The 14,345-nt window shown below is 44.1% G+C and overlaps 1 non-coding gene and 1 pseudogene across 1 annotated transcript; one reads left to right on the forward strand and one right to left on the reverse strand.

Moving 5' to 3' along the window:
* The first annotated feature begins 1,611 nt into the window (after positions 1–1,611).
* On the forward strand, positions 1,612–1,730 carry LOC114806646 (annotated as a pseudogene).
* A 7,866-nt stretch (positions 1,731–9,596) lies between these two features.
* Positions 9,597–9,734, reverse strand: LOC114807151. The gene has a single exon (XR_003755204.1). It is a non-coding gene; the product is annotated as a small nucleolar RNA SNORA7 (small nucleolar RNA).
* Between the last annotated feature and the right edge of the window lie 4,611 nt (positions 9,735–14,345).

Consider the following 14,345-nt stretch of genomic DNA (forward strand, 5'->3'; position numbering starts at 1 on the left):
TGACGATGATGTTGAAAAACTTTCACTAGTGAAGGATCCACTGTACATCTCCTTATACTCTGTTTCAATTTTTTTAATGCTATCTGTTAAGCACTTATTGTGTGCCAGGCACTGTACTAAGTGTTGGGGTAGATCAATCAATCAATCATATTTACTGAGAGCTTATTATGTGCAGAACACTGTACTAAGTACTTGGGAGAGGAAAATACAACAGAATAAGCAGACACATTCCTTGCCCATAACAAGCTTACAGTCCAGAAGGGGGACAAACATTAACATGAATAAAGATGCAAACTAATCAAGTAGGACACAGTCCATGTCCCTCATGGAGCTCACAGTCTTAATCCCCATTTTGCAGATGAGGTAACGGAGGCAAAAAGAAGTGAAGTGACTTGCCCAAAGTCACACAGCAGAGCCGGGATTAGAACCCAGGTCCTTGGACTCCCAAGCCCATGTTCTCTGAACTATAGGCCATACTGCTCCTCTCTGACCTCTTGGCACTCAGGTGAATGTCAGTTTTTTGTTCTTTTCGCTAAACTACTTACTTTTGTTTTTAGCATTTGTATCAGCACTCTTTCTCTTTCACCTATGAAATGTTTGGCAGAATGACCCAGTGGATAGAGCATGGGGCCCAGGAGTCAGAGGACTTGGGTTCTAATCCTGGCTCTGCCACTTGTCTGCTGTGTGACCTTAGGCAAGTCACTTCACTATTTTTATCCATCAGTGCTGAGCTGGGTTGGGGGATGGCATAACCAGGAATATAGAGACTTTAATCATGGAAGGTCAAATTTTAAACTGGGACATTTGGGATCCAAAGAAATGAACCACTACTATCATCATCATCGCCACCATTAAAATCATCATCAATGACATCAGTCAATCAACCAGAGGTATTTCTTGAGCTCCTCCTGTTGGAAGAGCTCAGTACTAAGTACTTGAGAGGGTACAATAAAGTCAGTGGGATCCTTGCTTTCAAGGATCTTAAAGTATAACGGGAGTGACAGACACTAAAATAAATGAATGGCAGGGAAGAAAATTTGAAGAGAGAAGAAACGTGGAGAGCTGTCTACATGGGAACCTAAAGCTTATACTTAATGATTCCTCAAATTTAACCAAAGCTGGAAGCCAGCTAGTGGAGCAGTGGGACTTGTAATTAATCTCTTAGCTCCCTGCCTTCTGCCCCTCCCCCAGTAACACTCTGCACTCCTACATCACCCAAACAGTAGAGTACTCAGACAAACAGCATGTCCTAGTGGATAGAGCACGGACCTGGGAGCCAGAAGGTCATAGGTTCTAATTCCAGCTGTGCCGCTTGTCAGATGTGTGACCTTGGGCAAGTCACTTTACTTCTCTGGGCCTCAGTCTCCTCATCTGTAAAATGTAGATTGAGACTGTGAGCCCCACGAGGGACAGGGACTGTGTCCTACCCGATTTGCTTATATCCACCCTTAGTACAGTGCCTGGCACATAGTAAGCACTTAACAAATACCATAATTATTATTATGATTATTTCTCACCCCATTGCACTTAAGTACAGATCTTTGGACTCAGTTTCTCCCTTCCTGTAAATTATTTTCTCATCACTCCTCCCCCTCAGATCTCAAACTGCTTGAAGTCAGGGACACCATGCTGAATAAACCCAATCTCATCTGATCTCGGAAGCTAAGCAGGATCAGACCTAGTTAGTACGTGGATAGGAGACTGCCTGGGAATACTAGGTGCTGTTTTTTGTTCTCCCAAATGCTAAGTACTGTGCTTTGCACAATAAATACACTCAATAAATATAACTGGATGAATGAATGGATTGTCTATACATTACAGCTTTTATTTTATTTTATTCTGTATTTATACCTGTCCTCATCTTTTATTTTCATTTTGTGCTTTTATCATTTTAGTTTCTCCTCCTGTATCGGTTGCCAGTCCCTTTTCCCCCTTAGTCTCAGATTGTGAGCCCCTTAAAGGCCAGGGATATTGTCTAATTTTCACTTGGGTACTTGTTCCCAGTGTTTAGTACAGTGCTTTGCACACAGTGAGCACTTAATACATACTATTACTATTACTAAAAATACTCACTTTATTGTACTCTCCTAAGCAATTAATACAATCCTCTGCACACAGTAATTGCTCAATAGATACTCTTTTGATTGAAGAGTTGCACCCAGAGTGAAAAGGAGATAAGCAGAAAGCTCACTGAGGTACTCACTCCCAAATATTTAATTAAGCAGACAGGATAGATGTTTGTTGTGAATAATATTAATTCAGGGCCTGTATGAGCCTCAGTTTCCTCACCTACAAAATGGGGATCATATTGCCGGTCTCTCCCTACCTGTCTGGGCCCCCCTCCCTAGCTCCAACATGTCTTCAGAGACACAGTCCTCTAGACAATTAATAATAATTGTAATAATAATTGTGGTATTTGTTAAGCACTTACTATGTGCCAAGCACTGAACTAAACACTGGGGTAGATATAAGATAATCAGGTCCTTCACGGGGCTTAAAGTCCAAGTGGGAAGGAGAACATGGTTTGAATCCCCATTTTGCAGTTGAGGGAACTGAGGCCTGAGGAGTTAAGAAACTTGTCCAATGTCACACAACAGGTATGTGGTGGGGCCAGAATTAGAACCCAGGTCTTATGACTCCAGGCCTGTGCTCTTTCCACTACTTCAGAGGTCTAAATTTCCAGCCCTGCATCTTTATGCCACTGTAAGCAGCATGGCCTAGTGGAAAGAACACTGGAGTCAGGGACTTGGGTTCTAATGCCAGATCTGCCACTTGCCTCCTGTGTGACCTTGGGCAAGTCACTTGGAGAAGCAGCGTGGCTCAGTGGAAAGAGCACGGGCTTGGGAGTCAGAGATCATGGGTTCGAATCCTGGATCTGCCACTTGTCAGGTGTGACTGTGGACAAGTCACTTAACTTCTCTGTGCCTCAGTTACCTCATCTTTAAAATGGGGATTAAAACTGTGAGCCCCCCGTGGGACAACCTGATCACCCTGTATCTACCCCAGCGCTTAGAACAGCGCTCTGCACATAGTAAGCGCTTAATAAATACCAACATTATTATTAACTTTTCTTTGTCTCAGTTTCTTCAGAAAAATGAACATGAAATACCCATCCTTCTCCCTCAGACTGTGAGCCCGGCGTGGGACAAGAACTGTTTCACAGTGTGATTATCTTGTATTTTCCCCAATGCTTAGTACGATGCTTGGCACATAATAAACACAACAAATACCACAGTTATTATTACCTTCCCAAGCACTTAGTACAGTACTCTGCACATTGTAAGTGCTCCATAAATTGGATTGATTTTGCAAACCATGGAAAAAATCACTGTGAGGACAGATAGAATTTGTTTTACTTGAGAAATCCATTATCCAACTGAACTGATAGAAATAAATATACCCTGAGTGAAAATTCATTCATTCGTTCATTCAATAGTATTTATTGAGCACTTACTATGTGCAGAGCACTGTACTAAGCACTTGGAATGTACAATTCGGCAACAGAGACAATCCCTGCCCAATGATGGGCTTACAGTCTAATCAGGGGAGGCAGATTAGAGATTAGGGGAGGCCTTCTAGAGGAAACCTTGTCTATATGGCCACCAACATCTCGCCATGTCCTGCCTCTGATCTGGAACGCTCTCCCTCTTCGTATCCGACAGCAATTACTCTCTCCACCTTGAGTACCTTTTTGAAGGCACATCTCCTCCAAGAGGCCTTCCCTGACTAAGCCCTCATTTCCTTTTCTCCCACTTCCTTCTGCAAATCCATCCAAACATGATCAAAGGCCTATAGTGATAGAATTATGGAAAATCATCAAAGCAAAATTTGTTTAGTAACATTTCACTTAGACAACACAGATTGTAGATCCCATGAACACATTTCTTGAGAAGGCAAACCATTGCAGGTGTAAATAAATATGAGTGTAGCTCTTTTCTTTTTAAGATACTGCTCCCAAGATGGAGGAGACATAACTGGAGTTTTAGGATGCAGCTGCAAGAAACCATTTCCCTAAAATAATAGCACCTTGAATATATAGAGTATTTTAAATCTTTCCCAAGCACTGTCACATGCCCTAACTGAGTACATTTTGCCCTCACAACTTACCTGTGAGTTAGAGGGTGGAAGGCACTATTATTGCCATTTTACAAAATGAAGAAACACTGGTCCAGAGATGCCAAGTGACTTTCCCGAGGTGCCCCCGCAAGTGAGTAGCAGAACTGGGACTAGAACCCAGATTCTCTGACTCCTCCTTCACATCTGCCAGAAACCTGCTTTCTGCCTCACCAGAGCCTGTCATCTTTTCTCTCCCCATTCTGCTTCCCTCCCTCCTGCCAGCGTAAGCACTTCTGCATCTCCTAAACATTTGAGTACTCGTCTCCTACTCCGGAACTTCTATAGCACTTAGGTTCATATCTTTAATCTCTGTCATTTATTTTAGCGTCTTTCTCCTCAGCCAGACTGCAAGCTCCTTGAGGGCGGGAATCACGTCTACTTACTCTCCCACTCATGTACTCCCCCATGTGTTTAGTAGTGTGATCTGCCCAGAGTGAATTAATCAGTCAACCAATCAGGGGTAGCTGTGTGACTTTGGGCAAGTCACTTAACTTCTCTATGCCTCAATTACCTCATCTGTAAAATGGGGATTAAGACTGTGAGCCCCACGTGGGATAACCTGATCACCTTGTATCCTCTCCAGTGCTTAGAACAGTGCTTTGCAATTAGTAAGCACTTAAGGAATACCAAAATTATTATTATTTATCGAGCGCTTACTGTGTATAGAACAGCTCAATAAATACCACTGATTGATGGATCGATTCCAGTCCCCTGCCCTTTCTGCTTGACCTTCCTGTCTCTCTAAAAGGGTTCTAGGGAGTACAATTTCCAAATCCATCATTTTAGTCAGGGTATCAGTGAACTCAGGAGCTCATAATTTAATTCCACAACTGGAGAAAATTTCAGAAGTCTGAGTGGTCAATTTTCCTGTGTGCTTAAGAAGGACTTAAATGGGAAGTGAGGGTGTCTACTATTATTAATATTATTATTATTATGGTATTTGCTAAGTGCTTATTAGGTGTCAAGCACCATTCTAAGCACTGGGGTAGAGACAGGAAGATCAGGTCACATACAGCTTCTGGGACATACATATATAAACACACCCACACCCTCACACACATACATTTTAACCAGCTCCCATTGCTTGCTTGTCAGTCAGAAACAAAAAGTACGTTATCTCCACTGGATCATCACCAGCAAAGTAGCCACTGAATAGCAGCTTGATGCTGTGGATTCATTTCTATGGATGGAATCAATGAGTATGCTAATTGGGACTGATTTGTGAATTTATTTGCAAGGAGCAGTGGAAGGGAAAACACATGACAGAGAAGCTTAAGAATGAATTTGCAAGTTTTACTCAATCAGTAGGATGGTGGTGGGGCGGGGAGGCCGGCGGGGAGCATCACAGTCTGTCAGTCAGTCAGTCAATCATATTTATTGAGCACATCCTGTGTGCAGAGCACTGGACTAAGTACTTGGCTCAGTGGAAAGAGCCCGGGCTTGGGACCCAGAGGTTATGGGTTCGAATCCCGGCTCTGCCACTTGGCAGCTGTGTGACTGTGGGCAAGTCACTTCACTTCTCTGGGCCTCAGTTCCCTCATCTGTAAAATGGGGATGAAGACTGTGAGCCTCATGTGGGACAACCTGATTACCCTGTATCTCTCCCAGCGCTTACAACAGTGCTCTGCACATAGTAAGTGCTTAACAAATACCAACATTATTATTCTTATTACTTGGGAGAGTACAGTAGAATAATATAGCAGACACATTCCGCTCACAAAGAGCTCACAGTCTAGAGGGGGAGACAGACATTAATATAAATAAATGTTTCAGATATGTACTTAAGTGCTAGGAGGGAGGATGAATTAGGGGAGCACGTCAGGGTGATTCAGAAGGGAGTTGAAGAAAAGGAAAAGAGGGATTAGAGAAGGCCTTTTGGAGGAGATGTGCTTTCAGTAAGGTTTTGAATTGGGGGAAAGTCATTGCCTGTAGGATTTAAGGAGGGAGGGCATTCCAGGCCAGGGGCAGGACGTGAATGAGAGGTCGGTGGTGAGATAGAGGAGATCGAGATACAGTGAGAAGGCATACAGTGAGAAGGTTAGCATTAGAGGAGCCAAGAGTGTGAGCTGGGTTGTAGTAGAGTAGCAAGGTGAGGCAGGAGGGGGCAAGGTGTTGACTGCTTTTAAGCCAATGGTGAGGAGCTTCTGTTGGATGCTGGAGGTGGATGGGCAATGACTGGAGGTTCTTGAGGAGTGGGGAAATGTGGCCTGAACGTTTCTGTAGAAAAATGATCTGGGCAGCAGAGTGAAGTATGGACTGGAGTGGGGAGAGACTGGAGGCTGGGAGGTCAGCAAGGAAGCTGATCCAGTAATCAAGGCGGGTTAGGATAAGTGATTGGATTAATGTGGTAGTTTGGACGGAGAGGAAAGGGCAGATTTTAGCGATGTTGTGAAGGTCGAACATTGATTCTTTTGTACCTAAAAACTTTTCATTTTGTAGTCTGTAGTTTCCTGACCTAACTTTGATATACAACGTCTTAGCTCTGACATAGTGACAGGCCTTAAATAGTGAATGTTTTTAACTAGCAAAACACATTAACCCTCTTTGTAATTAATCAGGGCAGAAAATTGCAGACAGGAGCCTAACAGACCTTTCTTAGTTTGCCTGTCCAACCAGCAAAAGTAGAATGTTTTCCTTTGCTCCACTTGGGTTTTCAAAAAGACCATTAACCATTGGAAAATGACATCTGCTATTGTTCTAACTCATTGGAAAACTGGTCAGTCTTTGAAAGCCTAATTCGTCATCGTTAGAGACAAGGTAGAGAAATGAACTTGGACTTTGCTTTCTACTCCACAGGACTAGATATACAGGAACTCCTGTCATTAAATCTTCTTGATGAGCAAGAGAACTTTATACATTAATTATGACTACGAATAATTTGGTGTTATTTCCAGGTGCCATTAGGGAAGCAAGATTATTTAAGGAATGAAAATCAGAAAAACCTCAGGGATGTTATTAAGTTCTAGGTGAGATTTCAGCTGGGACACTGAGACTTGGGGTTCACTTTGGAGAAGACTCAGAGACAGGTGGGCGCCTCACTCAATTCCAGAGAAACCGGACAGATTTGTCTTTTTGAGTGCTGCCCCCGAAACACCATTCAAAGTGCATTTTCAGTGAGAGAGGTTGAATGATCCTAGGGTGATTGAATGAAGATTTCTTTATGATAGAAACATTAATGATATACATATATATACTTTTATTGGGCACTTACTATGTGCAGAGCACTGTACTATGCTTTTGGGAGAGTACAATGCAACAGAGTTTGAAGACACATTCCCTGCCCACCAGGAGCTTACAGTCTAAAGGGGGAGAGAGACATTAAAATAAATAAATTATAGGTATGAACATACATACTTTGAGGCTGAGGGTGGGATGCAGAAGGGAGAGGGAATAGGGGAAATGAAGGCTTAGTCAGGGAAGGCCTCTCAGAGGAGATATGATTTTAGTAGGGCTTTGAAGGTGGGGAGAGTGGTGGTCTGTTATGTATGATGGGGGAGGAGGTTTCTGGCCAGAGGGAGGTGGTGGGCAAGGGGTTATCGGCAAGATAGAGGAGAATGAGGTACAGTGAGTAAGTTGAAATTAACGGAGCAGAGTGTGAGTGCTGGCTTGTAGTAGGAAATCAGCTGGGTAAGATAGGAGGGGGCAAGCTGATTGAGTGCTTTAAAGCCGATAGTAAGGAGTTTTTGTTGGATGCATAAGTGGATGGAAAGCAACTTAAGGTTCTTGAGGAGTGGGGAGATGTGCATAGAATGATTTTTTTAGAAAAATGACCCAGGCAATAAAATGAAGTATGGGCTGGACTTGGGAGAAACAGGAGACAGGAAGGTGAATGTGGAGGCTGATCCAGTAGTCCAAAGGGGATATGATGAGTGCTTGGATCATAGTAGCAATTTGGATGGAGAGGAAAGGGCAGATTTTAGTGATGCTGTGAAGATAGAACTGACAAAATTTGGTAGCAGAGTGAATACGTGGGTGGAATGTGGGAGATGTGTTGAGGGTATGCCAAGGTTAAGGGTTTGCGAGACAGGGAAGGTAGTGGAAAGTGCTCAGTAGATATCCTCGACGGATTGATCAGGGTAGGCTGAACATCAATGGAAATTCCCTGGTTCAGACAATGGACAGGCCTCTATTGATCCTGAGTAGCAGTGGGGTCTGGTGGAAAGAGCACAAGTCTGGGTTCTAATACCGGCTCTGCCACCTGTCTGCTGTGTGACCCTGGGTAAGTCACTTAACTTCTCTTTGCCTCAGTTACCTCATCTGTAAGATGGGGATTAAGACTGTGACATCTATGTGGGACAGGGACTATGTCCAACCTGATTATCTTCTATCTATCCCAGCGCTTAGTACACTGCCAGGCACATAGTAAGTGATTAACAAATACCACAAAAAACCTTTGTGTTCCATTCTAGAGGGTGCAATCAATCAATCAATTCTATTTATTGAATGCTTACTCTGTGTAGAGAACTGTACTAAGCACTTAACGCTTGACATGCCCAAAGATGGGGTTCTTAGGATGAAAATCGGACCTAGGTGGATTAAGTGGACAGCTACCCCTCAGGTCATTTAATTTGCTGAAGATTTGAAAAGTGTTTTGGCTAGTGTGACTTGTGTTTTGCAATATATTTCTAAATAAAGCTGGTTTTAATAGGGAATTGTTATCTGTCTGAGTCTTATTGGCTTAGAAATTTGTTGCAACTGTTTATTTTGTACCAAAACAAACATAAATCCCCAGATGGGCAGTGTTTAATCAGACAAGAGGAATTTAGGGCTCTATTTCTACCGTTTAGTAGCTGAAATATGATCTCTTCTTGCCCTTTTGATATAAAACAGTCAATTGTTTTGGTTAATCACAAAATGCCAAGGAAAATGTTGTTTTGCTACTCAGAACAACATTCAGCCACTCAGTGGTCTTCCTATGTATATGTAAAGATTTCTTGTTAGTGCTGATGGCTTGAACAGAGACCAGAAGGATGAATGATCATATGGAACCTGGGAAGTGGCAGGGGGAGGGGAGGGTTGGGCAGGAATAGGATGGGGCAGGTTCGTTTATTTTATTTATTTTTTTATGGTATATGTTAAGTGCTTACTATGTGCCAGGCACTCTTCTAAGTGCTGGGGTAGATACAAGGTGATCAGGTTGGACACAGTCCATGTCCCACTTGGGGCTCACAGTCTTAATTTCCATTTTACAGATGAGATAACTGAGGCACAGAGAAGTGAAGCGACTTGCTCAAGGTCACACAGCAGACCCGTGGCTGAGCCGGACTAGAACCCAGGTCCTTTCTATTCCTGGGCCCGTCCTCTATCCACTAGGCCATGCTGCTTCTCTATTCTGCCCCACTAGGAGCAGCATGGTCTAGCAGAAAGAGCATGGTAAAAATCCAGAAGTGGTTTACCATTGCCTCCCTCCGCGCAATAAACCTGAGTCTCCGCCCTCGGCTCTCTCCCATGCTGCTGTTGCCCAGCACGGGTGAGTTTTGACTTGTATCAGATTGCCTTCCACTCACTAGCCACTGCCCAAGCTAGGAATGGAATGGATATGCCTCTGCTTGACTCTTCCTCCCGTAGTCAAGAATGGTAGAGTACTAGAAACTTTCCAGGTGTGACCCTGAGAGGGTGCTTGGGACAGTACAATGCAACAATAAACAGACACATTCCCTGCCCACAGCAAGCTTACAGTCTAGAGGTGGGGAGACAGACATTTATATAAATAAATACATTACAGATATGTACATAAATGCTGTGGGGCTGGGAAGGGGGAAGAACAATGGGAGCAAGTCAGGGTGACACAGAAGGGAGTGGGGGAAGAGGAAAGGTGGGGGCTTAGGAAAGGTCTCCTGGAGATGTGCCTTATTGATTTCTGGGAGAGTCATTGTCTGTCGGATTTGAGGAACGAGAGCGTTCCAGGCCAGAGGCAGGATGCGGGAGAGGGATGAGAGGCGAGACAGACGAGATAGAGGCACAATGAGAAGGTTAGCATTAGAGGAGTGAAGTGTACAGGCTGGGTTTTAGTAGGAGAGGAGCAAGGTGAGGTAGGAAGGGGCAAGGTGAGTGACTGCTTTAATTGTTTGAGGATTTAGTGATGGATTGAATATATGGGTTGAATGAGCGAGAGAAGTCAAGGATAACACCAAGATCACGATAGGACGGTGGTGCCGTCTACAGTGATGGGAAAGGCAGGGGGAGGGCATAACTTGGATGGGAAAATAAGGAGTTCAGTTTGGGACATGTTAAGCTTGAGGTGACAGGAGAACATCCATGTAGAGATGTCCTGAAGGCAAGAGGAAATGTGAGACAGGAGAGAGGGAGAGAGATCAGCGCTGGAGATGTGCATATCTATGCATATTCATTCATTCAATAGTATTTATTGAGCGCTTACTTTGTGCAGAGCACTGTACTAAGCGCTTGGAATGTACAATTCGGCAACAGATAGATATAATCCCTGCCCATTGATGGGCTTACAGTCTAAACGGGGGAGACAGACAAAAACAATAGCAATAAATAGAATCAAGGGATGTACACCTCATTAACAAAATAAATAGGGTAATAAAAATATATACAAATGAACAAATGAGCACAGTGCTGAGGGGAGGGGAAGGGAGAGGGGGAGGAGCAGAGGGAAAGGGGGGAAAGGGGGCTTAGCTGAGGGGAGGTGAAGGGGGGACAGAGAGGCAGCAGAGGAAGCAGAGGGAAAAGGGGAAGCTCAGTCTAGGAAGGCCTCTTGGAGGAGGTGAGCGCTCAGTAGAGCTTTGAAGGGGGAAGAGAGTTTGGCGGAAGTGAGGAGGGAGGGCATTCCAGGACAGCGGGAGGACGTGGGCCAGGGGTTGACGGCGGGATAGGTGAGAACGGGGGACGGTGAGGAGGTGGGCGGCAGAGGAGTGGAACGTGCAGGGTGGGCAGTAGAAAGAAAGAAGAGTAGAAAGTAGAAGAGAGAAGAGGAGAGGTAGGAGGGGGTAAGGTGATGGAGAGCCTTGAAGCCTAGAGTGAGAAGTTTTTGTTTCATGCGGAGGTTGATAGGCAACCACTGGAGGTTTTTAAGGAAGGGAATGACATGCCCAGACCGTTTCTGCAGGAAGATGATCTGGGCAGCAGAATAAAGAATAGACTGGAGCGGGGAGAGACAGGAGGAAGGGAGATCAGAGAGAAGGCTGACACAATAATCCAGCTGGGATATTATGAGAGCCTGTACCAGTAAGATAGTCGTTTGGGTGGAGAGGAAAGGACGGATCTTGGTGATATTATAAAGGTGAGACCGGCAGGCCTTGGTGACGGACTGGATGTGTGGGGTGAATGAGAGAGCTGAGTCAAGGATGACACCAAGGTTGTGGGCTTGAGAGACAGGAAGGATGGTCATACCATCCACAGTGACAGAGAAGTCAGGAAGAGGACAAGGCTTGGGAGGGAAGATAAGGAGCTCAGTTTTGGACATGTTGAGTTTTAGGTGGCGGGCAGACATCCAGGTGGAGATGTCCTGGAAGCAGAAAGAGATACGAGCCTGAAGGGAGGGGATATGTTTAGTTACATACACACGTATATACATATTACGTGTGTATGTGTGTATATATATCCCTATAGAGAGAGATTGTATGGCCTAAATTAGTCTGTATTGAATCCCACTGAATTAAATGCTTTCTTTAGCTAGCCTTATTGATACCTGTCCTCCGCACTTTGACGTATACATTTATTCAATTATTTACCTTGACTACTCTAGTTATAGAGATTTTTCTGTATGTTTTCCCGTTACAGTATAAGCTCTTCATAGGCAGGGAACATATCATGTCTCGGTTTGGCACTTTCCAAGTGCTTAATACAGTGGTTCAAAGTGGTTCTGCCCCTTATGACCTTGGACAAGTCACTTAACTTCTCTGTGCCTCAGTTACTTCATCTGCAAAATGAGGATTAAAAGTGTGAGCCCCAAGTGGGACAACCTGATTACTTTGTATCTACCCCAACACTTAGTACCATGCTTGGCACGTAGTAAGTGCTTAACAAATACCATTATCATTATTATTATTATTATTCACTTCTCTGTGCCTCAATTACCTCATCTGTAAAATGGGGATTAAGACTGTGAGCTTCTTGTGGGACATGGACTGTGCCCACACTGATTAGCTTAATACAGTGCCTAGCACATAGTAAGTGCTTAACAAAAAAAATGAGCATTCAGTGAATGTTATTACTACTCCTACTACTGCTATTTTAACCTGATAATACCTTTGAACTTCAGTCCCTACTCATGGGCATCTAAATTGGAATGAGTGACTCTTTTGCTCATTTTTGAGACATGGAAGAAGATATTTATTTGGTTCCTGTTAGTACCAGATTATCTAGAGGGCTTTTCCTGTTCTTCTCATGTTTTTGTGCTTTTTGGTGTATCATGTCCAGGACCTACAGACAATTAATAATAATACTATCTGTTAAGTGCTTATTAGGTGCACAACTCTACCAAGCTCTGAGGTAGATATAAAATAATCAGATCAGGCACCAGACACTGTCCTCATACCACCTGGGGCTCACAGTCTAAGGGTGAGGGAGAACAGATATTTGATCCCCATTTTTCAGATGAGGAAAATGAAGTACAGAGAAATGCAGTGACTTGTCCAAGGTAACACAGCAGGCAAATGGAGAAGCCGATTTTAGAATCCTCGTCTTCTGACTCCCAGACCTGTGTTCTCTCCAATAGGCCATTATGCTTCTCAATTGGAATTCTTGACCAGTTGGGTTATTGGCCTTATCAATGAGGGCTTTTCTGCTTCTTCCTATGCTTTTGTGCTTTTGGTGTATCGTGTCAAGGACCCATAGAAAATGAAAAATGAAATGTCTGTTAAGTGCTTACTATGTGCGCAGCTCTGCCCAAGCAGGCCCTCAGTGAAAACAATCGACTGACTCACTGACTGAGTAGTAGTATGAGTAGAAGTATTTATTGAGCACTTACTTGGTGCAGTGCAGTGAACTAGGCACTTGAGAAGTTCAGAATAAAGAAGTGACACATTCCCTACCCACAAGGAGCTTCTGTTCTACTGAGAGAAACAGATATAAAAATCTTTACAACTCAAGTGGTCCAAATAAATAAAATGAGTCCACATATATACCTGGTTATTGAGGATGGGTGTAAATGATTCTATAAGGGAGAGAGAAAAGGAGGGAGGGAGAGAGAAGAGAGAGGGAAAGAGGGAGGGAAAGAGGAAGCAGCATGGCCTAGTGGATAGAACACGGGCCTGGGAATCAGAAGGGCCTGGGTTCTAATCCTCGCTCCACCACTTATCTGTTGTGTGACCTTGGGCAAGTCACTTCATTCATTCAATAGTATTTATTGAGCACTTACTATGTGCAGAGCACTGTACTAAGCGCTTGGAATTTACAAGTCGGCAACAGATAGAGACAGTCCCTGCCCTTTGACAGGCTTACAGTCTAATCGACGGGCTTACAGTCTAATCGACGGGCTTCTCTGTACCTCAGTTACCTCATCCGTAAACTGAGGATGAAGACTGTTAGCCACATGTGGGATATGGACCGTGACCGGCTGATTAGCTTTATCTTCCCCAGCGCTTAGTACACTGCCTGCGCTTAATAGGCCCTTCCTTAACAAATGCCAGAAAAAAAAGGAAAGTAGGGAGTAAAGAAGGAAGGAAGGGTCTAATAATAAAAACAGTGATAATGATAACGATGATAAATTTGGCATTTATTACTAAGTACCAAGCTCTTAGTACAGTGCTCCGCAAGCAACAGGCAATTCAATCAATTCTGTGGATGGATTGTTTAACTGTTGGATCGATTGCTTGATTGTCAAATGAGCAGCGTGAGGAGCCTAGGGGAGAGCAGAAAGTGGCTCGCTGCAGGCAGCTGACTGTGGCCCCAGAGATCAAGCCTTTTCCGACCGACATTCAGCTCCTGGTTAATGCATATTCAGCAGTCTGCAATCAGCAGGGTTTTACAGTGGCAACACCCAAGCCACTTTGTAGGTTTGTGGTGAGTCTCCCTCATGCCTGCAAGGGCCGCTGGGTTTTCCCAGTGTGTTTACATGTCTGCAGCGGCGCTAGAATATAGCTTTGTAATGCCAAACAGGAAAACTAGCGATCCCTCCTGGGGATTTCAGTCTGTCACGATCCCCCCGAAGGTCCATGGGCTAGAGATCGCTCTGCCTCCTAAACACGAGAACGGCAGATGGGGTTTCCCGAGATAAAAACGACCTACTGGTCTGCCCGCTGCAGAGATGACCCGTCTTGCAC

The sequence above is a fragment of the Ornithorhynchus anatinus genome, chromosome X1, assembly GCF_004115215.2.
Source record: "Ornithorhynchus anatinus isolate Pmale09 chromosome X1, mOrnAna1.pri.v4, whole genome shotgun sequence".
Classification (NCBI taxonomy): domain Eukaryota; kingdom Metazoa; phylum Chordata; class Mammalia; order Monotremata; family Ornithorhynchidae; genus Ornithorhynchus; species Ornithorhynchus anatinus.